Raw genomic sequence first — 6687 nt, 5'->3', positions numbered from 1 at the left:
TTTTTTTTTTTTTTTACAGAGAAACAATGAGGCAGGATCGAGAGTAGTGACAATTCTCTGATTCTGACTGGCTGAGCTGGGTGGATGGGGCCACCACAAATCAGTCAGGGAATTCAGAAGGACGACAAGCTCCTTTCTGGACATTTTGGTTTGAAGTGCCAATGAGATATCAGACGGTGATGATGAATGGTGAGGGGCACTTGTGAGAGAGAGTCAAGAGAAAGAGATGTGAAATAATTCAGCACATACTTTGTACTTAAGTCTATGGAAATGAATATAACAAACGAAGGGGGGCACATGGGGTGACAAGATTGTTCTTTAAACAGGACTTTCCATACCAGACAGAAGAAGAGGAGCCTTCAAAGGAGAGTGAGTAGAAGCTATCAGAGAGCAAAGAGGTAAATAAACACCCTAACACCTGCTCAGTCCAGTTGTGTCAGTAACTCAGTGCTTCCAAATACCTGGGAGCATCTCCAAAGGTGACTTTGTTCAATCAGGGAACCTGGTGGTCAAGTGTGCCCATTCTGGACTCAGACTGCCGTTGGCCTGTGACTGCGCCCGCTGTCTGGACACTGCCCACCAGGCCTCCGGGCTGTCCTGAACCCGAGCCCACCTGCCCGTGCTCCCCTGTCACGTGGTTGGGATCACACTCTCTTCCCCATGCTGTTTTCATCATTTTCGCTGTTCTGCTAATGAAGTAGTTATGTTCAGCTTTCATCATAATTAGCGTTCATTTAGTTCAAGTGCTTTGTAATTAATCTTTAATGCTAATTAATCTTTTTCTACATTAATACATCAGAGAACATGTGAAAGCAAAACATTTTTCTTTCTTGTATATTAAATTAAGCTTCTTCACCCTAATAGCGGGATGGAAGGAAAGATAACTAGACAAATCAGGCCATAGAAAACCTCCATTTGCCTAAACACCGACACTCCGGTCTGCGTCAAATTGTGCATTTAGAAAATTAGAGAAATAAGCTCATCCAGACCATATTTTGTCCTGTTTTTCCTCAGTTAGCAAGACATCTCTACTCAACTAGTTTATGGTTTTAAAAAAATTAAGATTTTTCCAATATTCACTTTTATATCTGGTCAGGACTTCTGTAATTGAATTTTAAGTGTGGGAATATCAGCAAAGGCTGCCCAGGCATGTGCTCCAGATCATGTTCTTTATTATTACCTTCGAGGCAACAAATAGGCCTTACTTGTGTAAGTCCCGCTCTATGATTTTAAACAATCTTTTCCACGTAACTTTCTGTACTGATCCTTCAGAGACCTGGGGTGGAGACAGTACCAGCAGGAGAGAGGCCGCTTGGGTTTAAGCCCTGACTCCGTTCCCGACTCTGTGTCCCCAGGCATGTCCCCCTCTCTCCCCTTTTCTCATTTCTAAAATAATTGCTGCTCATTGGGGTTGCTTGAAGATGAAATGAACCCATATATGCAAAATGCTTAGAATGGTGCCTGGTATAGAGTAAATGCTCAATAAATACAGTTGACACTTGAACAACACGGGGGGGTGGGTGCAGTTAGGGTCAATGACCACCCGCAACCCCTGCAGTCAAAAATCTGCATCTATCTTTTGACTTTATGAGAACTCACAACTGCTAATACTCCACTGTTGACCTGAGGCCTTCTGATAACATAAACAGTCAATTCACACATATTTTGCGTGTTATACATACACCTATTTTATGCATTCATGACATACTTTGTTCTTACTTTTTTTTCTCTTGTTGAAATGCATTGGCTAACACCTCCAGTATAATGCTGAATAGCAGTAGACAGTAGGTATCCTTAATGAGTTTCTGATTTTAGTGGAAATGCCCCTAGAGTTTCCCCTTTAAGTAAGATGATGGATTTTAGGACTAGGATACATGTATATTTTATTATGTTAAGTATCCACCAATTCTTATTCTCTTGAATACTTCTATCAGTAGGAAGCAATGTGAGTCCAGAGAGAAGATATGGGAAGAAAGACACAATGGCAAACATGGACACTGACAGGGTATGCCAGTGTATTAACCATAAAAATCTTCACTCCTCTCTTCCAGCCACACCCTTGCCATAGCCTTTTTATGGGCAGAGTCTCATTCCCTGCCCCTGGGCTTTGGGGTTAGTCATGAAACTTGTTTTGGCCAATTGAATGGCCAGAAAAGAAATGACAGTGTACTCGTTCTAAGACTAAACCTTAAGGGCCTTCACAAATTTCCTATTGCCCACTTATGACTTTGCCATTCCCGGGAGAAGCAGCTCTTCCCCCGCACAGCTGTTGCCCTGCAGCACGGGTACCAAAATAAACATATGTAGAACAGAGGCTCCCTAGCCAGCCACAGGCCCACACTGAGAAGCAGAGCTGTACAGCCCAGCACAGCACGGCTTAGATCAGCAGAGCCCCAGCTGACGAGTGTTCAGGGAACCAGCCCTTTAGTTTAGATTCCATTTGCTTATTCGGCATAAAAGGGAGATATAAGGCCTATAATCTCTTGCCAACCATTTCGAGCCCTTGTTTTGAATTAGGTACTTTTGTATTTCGCTAATGTGCCAGACCAGCAGCCTTTTTTAACGCTAGGATCTACGTTATAGCCTCCAGTTCCTAATAATCATTCTTTAGGTCTTTGAACCTCTTTTGTGCTCTTGCAGTCACAGTGATTTATCTGCGTTTATTTTGTGTCAGTTTGGCCTGGAATATTGTGGGTGTTGTCCAATGTTTGATACAGTGGTTCCAGCTCATTTCTGTCAGGGAAGCATTTGGGAGTAGTAATCTTCCTAACATCCTGTTTTGTTTTGTTTTGTTTTTTAACAGCCTGAGGAAGAAGATGAATTCTATTGGTCTACTGTCTCCTTTGCACCACGAAGTCTACATTTTGAATCACAATCAGTAACTCCTATCTAATCTCTAATCAATTTTCCCTCTGATATACTCTTAAGAACTCTTCTAGTTTTGGAGGCTCTTGTACATTCCTTGGCAATTTGACTACCTATAGTCTATTGTTTGTAAGTTATTCCATACTCCCATTTTGGCACCTTCAATTTTTTTGAAAGATATTTCCTTGTAATAACCTTTTTGCTTCTGACAGATAGTGATGATATAAATTTAATAAATGTTAATTATGCACAGACATAGAAAACAAACTTATGGTTAGCAGGGGTGAAGGGGGATGGGAAGGTATAAATTTGAGAGTTCTAGATTTGCAGATCCTAACTACCATATATAAAATAGATAAACAAGAAGTTTCTATTGTATAGCACAGGGAACTATACTCAATATCTTACAGTAACCCATAAGGAAAAAGAACATGAAAAGGAATGTACGTATGTATATGTATGACTGAGGCATTATGGTGTACATCAGAAATTGACGCAACATTGTGAACTGACTACACTTCAGTTTTTTTAAATGTTAATTACGTTAACAAATTTTCTATTCACATTGACACTATACAAAACACGTGCACTAAGCAGTAATATTCAACAGTGTCGAGGAAACTGAACTAACACCCGGTCCTTGCAGTAAGCTTCTACCAAAGTTGAGGGAGAAAAAGTCCCCAAACTGTTGTAAAAGAGTTCCAGGCAAATCATATTTCTATGAAAAATTGATGTTGCATCAAATATGAGACAGCCTTAGACATTTCAGTGAGCTTGTGTTATGAAAGGTATAACTCTTGTGTTTCATTCTTGCACACAGTAAAAGTATCAGAAGTGCCTGAAAAGGCTATCTCATTACTTAGACTCTTAAATTGCCACCCTGTATTTTTAAAAGTCACATAAAAGAATGGATTTGTGATATGAAGGGTGCATTGATTTCTCTGAGTTTTATCTCTGGAGTGAAAAAAAAATGAGGCAATATTTTAAAGAGTCATCAAGTTCAATGTTTATGGCAATAATAAAAATTTTCAATAGAGAATGTTCTAAAAGAGATTTGAGTTTTTATACTGGATACAGTACAAGACTGGGACACTAAGTTTATGTTGTGACAAACAGTTATTTAGGAAAGAACTGCTGCTTTCAAGCGACCACGGTGAGTTACAGGCAAAACAGAATCTCAAGGAGTAACGCAGGAAAAACTGAACACCACAATTTCTCCTCTCAACTAGAAATAATCTAGACGTTCAGTTAATGCCATACAGCAAGCTCAAGGCCACTTACCAGGAAGCTGTGTTCTTGTTTTAGTTAAAGCAGCTCAAAGATTTCACTGAGGCTCCCAACTGGACTGTCTTCTAAGTATTGTCCTGCTGCCACCCTTGGGTGTGGAGGGTTGAGTCAATTCTCAGCTACATCATCACTGGTCCAAAAGGCTCCAGGACTTTTGCTTTAATGTTTTTGATTCCATTTTATCTCAATTCTCCACTCCCATTCCCTTCCCTCATAGGCAAGCATTCTAATGTATTGGAAAATCATTCATTGAGTTAATACTTACTGTATGTATGCCTCTTGTGTGTCAGTTCAAAGGGCTAGGAATACACCAGTGACCAAAACAGATTTTAAAACCCTGCCCTCTGGGAGCCTACATTCCAGTGGAGGATGCACAATGAAAAATTAAATAGTTAAATATCATTAAAAGGTAATAAATACTATGGGGAAATAAAGGAGAAAAGGAAATGCTGGGGGGTGGGTGTGGGTAGGGCTATTTTAAGCAGGGTGGCCAAGCAAGGCCTTACTCAAGAGGTGACATTTGAACAAACATGTGATGAAGGTGAGCATGTGAGCCACGCAGATATCCAAGAGAAACCCTGGGGAACAGCAGGTACAAGTCTCTGAAGTGCCGTGGGTCTGCTGAGGATATAGTCACTTACACGTGTTCTTTTCATAATTGTAATTGTAATAGTCTAGGTTCTCCAGAGAAAAAAAACCAATAGGATATATATATATATAAAGAGAGAGAGAGTTTACTATAAAGGATTAGCTAATGTGATTCTGGAAGCTGAGAAGTCCAAGATCTACAGTCAGCAAACTGGAGACTCTGAGAGCTAATGGTATAGTTCAGTCTAAGTGTAAGTCCAAAGGCAGGAGAAAACCAATGTCCCAACTCGAAGACAGAAGTGGAGAGGAAGAATTCGTTTCTCATTCAGCCTTTTATTCTACTCAGACCTTCAACGGATTGGATGAGGCCCACCCATGTTGGGGAGGGGTAATCTGCTTTCCTCAGTCCACTGATCCAAATGCTGATCTCATTCAGGAACATTCTCATAGACACACCCAGAAACAATGTTTAACTAATATCCAGGCACCCGGTGACCCAGTCAAGTTGACACAAAATTAACCATCCCAGTGTTGTGTTTCTCATTCTTTCCCTCAGAATAATGTTTTTAAGATCAATAGTTGTGGTAGCCAGAACCCTAGGATGGCCTCCATGATCTTTGCTCTGGGGCCTGATGATACTATGTTACATGGCAAAGCAATATTGTTATGTAGTAACTAATATGTAATTATAGTTACTAATCAGTTGACACTAAGAATATTATCTCGTAGACCTAACCTAATCACCTGAGTCCTTTAAAAGCAGTTTTCTCTGGCTTCTTTGTAAAAGAGGAAGTCAGAGAGAATCCAAGCACGAAAATGATTCAACACACCATGACTGTTTTAAAGATGGAGGAAGTCATGCGATGACAAGTGGGGTGATTTCTAGGAGTTAGAGCAGCCCTGCCTGATAGCCAGCAAGAAAACAGGGACCTCAGTCCTACAACTGCAAAGAGCTGAACTCTGCCAACAACCTGGTTTGGTGAATTCTCTCCCAGAACTTCTAGATAAGAACCTAGTCTTGTAGACACTTTGATTTCAGCCTTGTGAGACACTGAGCAGAGAACCCAGCCATACAATGCCTGAACTTCTAATCTACAGAACTACAAGATAATAAATGGGTCCTGTTTTAAGACACTAAATTTGTACTAATTTTTTACACAGCAATAGAAAATGAATATAGTAGTGCTGATGCATTTTCTTTTTATAAAAAACACTTATATAGTAGTTGCTTCACATGAGGCAAGATCCCAAGAACTTGACAAATATTAATTCCTCTGTCACAACTCTTGAGACAGGTTTTATTATTTTTTTCTCATTTTACAGATGGAGAAACTAAGAAACAGAGAAGTTAGGGGACTTACCAAATGGCAGGTGCTAAAACCAACAGTCAAACCTAGGTGATCTGGCCTGGGGATCATCGTTCAAATCCCATATCTGGTTCTTTGCTTCTAGCTGCTACATAATATTTCACACCATTCATCCCCCATACTTAACTCATAATTCTTGCCAATCTGATGAAAAGAAAGTGATATTTCACTGCTTATTTTAAAGGGGTAATTTCTCCCTCTGTCTTTTTTATTGTGGTAAACATGTATAACAAATTTTTTCCATTTTAATCATTTTAAATTAATTAATTCATTAACATTAACTCTATCCATAATGGTGTGCAACCAGAATTATGTATTTCAAAATTCTTCATCCCCACAAACATAATTGCTTTTCAGTTTGCATTTCGCTTTGAGTATCCCTTTATATGCTTTCAGTACCTTTACATTTGATTCTGCCTTATTCACCACAAGAAAGTAAATTAAACTAATGGAAAAAAAAAAAAAAGAAGCTCTAAGTGTTAACATAGCACATTGCACCAGAATCCGACAGTCTTGAATCTGAATCCCAGTTCTTGCCTTTCCAGCTGAGTGAAAGTCACTGAATCTCTTGGAGCCTCAG

At 39.6% G+C, this 6687-nt stretch overlaps 1 long non-coding RNA gene across 1 annotated transcript; it reads left to right on the top strand.

Annotated features, from left to right (window-relative positions):
• Positions 1-318: 318 nt before the first annotated feature.
• On the top strand, positions 319-2938 carry LOC140685889 (uncharacterized). Its single transcript, XR_012059339.1, has 2 exons — positions 319-398; positions 2804-2938. It is a non-coding gene; the product is annotated as an uncharacterized lncRNA (long non-coding RNA).
• Positions 2939-6687: the final 3749 nt, after the last annotated feature.

The sequence above is a fragment of the Vicugna pacos genome, chromosome 15 (genome assembly GCF_048564905.1).
Source record: "Vicugna pacos chromosome 15, VicPac4, whole genome shotgun sequence".
Taxonomy (NCBI): domain Eukaryota; kingdom Metazoa; phylum Chordata; class Mammalia; order Artiodactyla; family Camelidae; genus Vicugna; species Vicugna pacos.
This window is presented reverse-complemented; position numbering and strand designations above follow the sequence as displayed.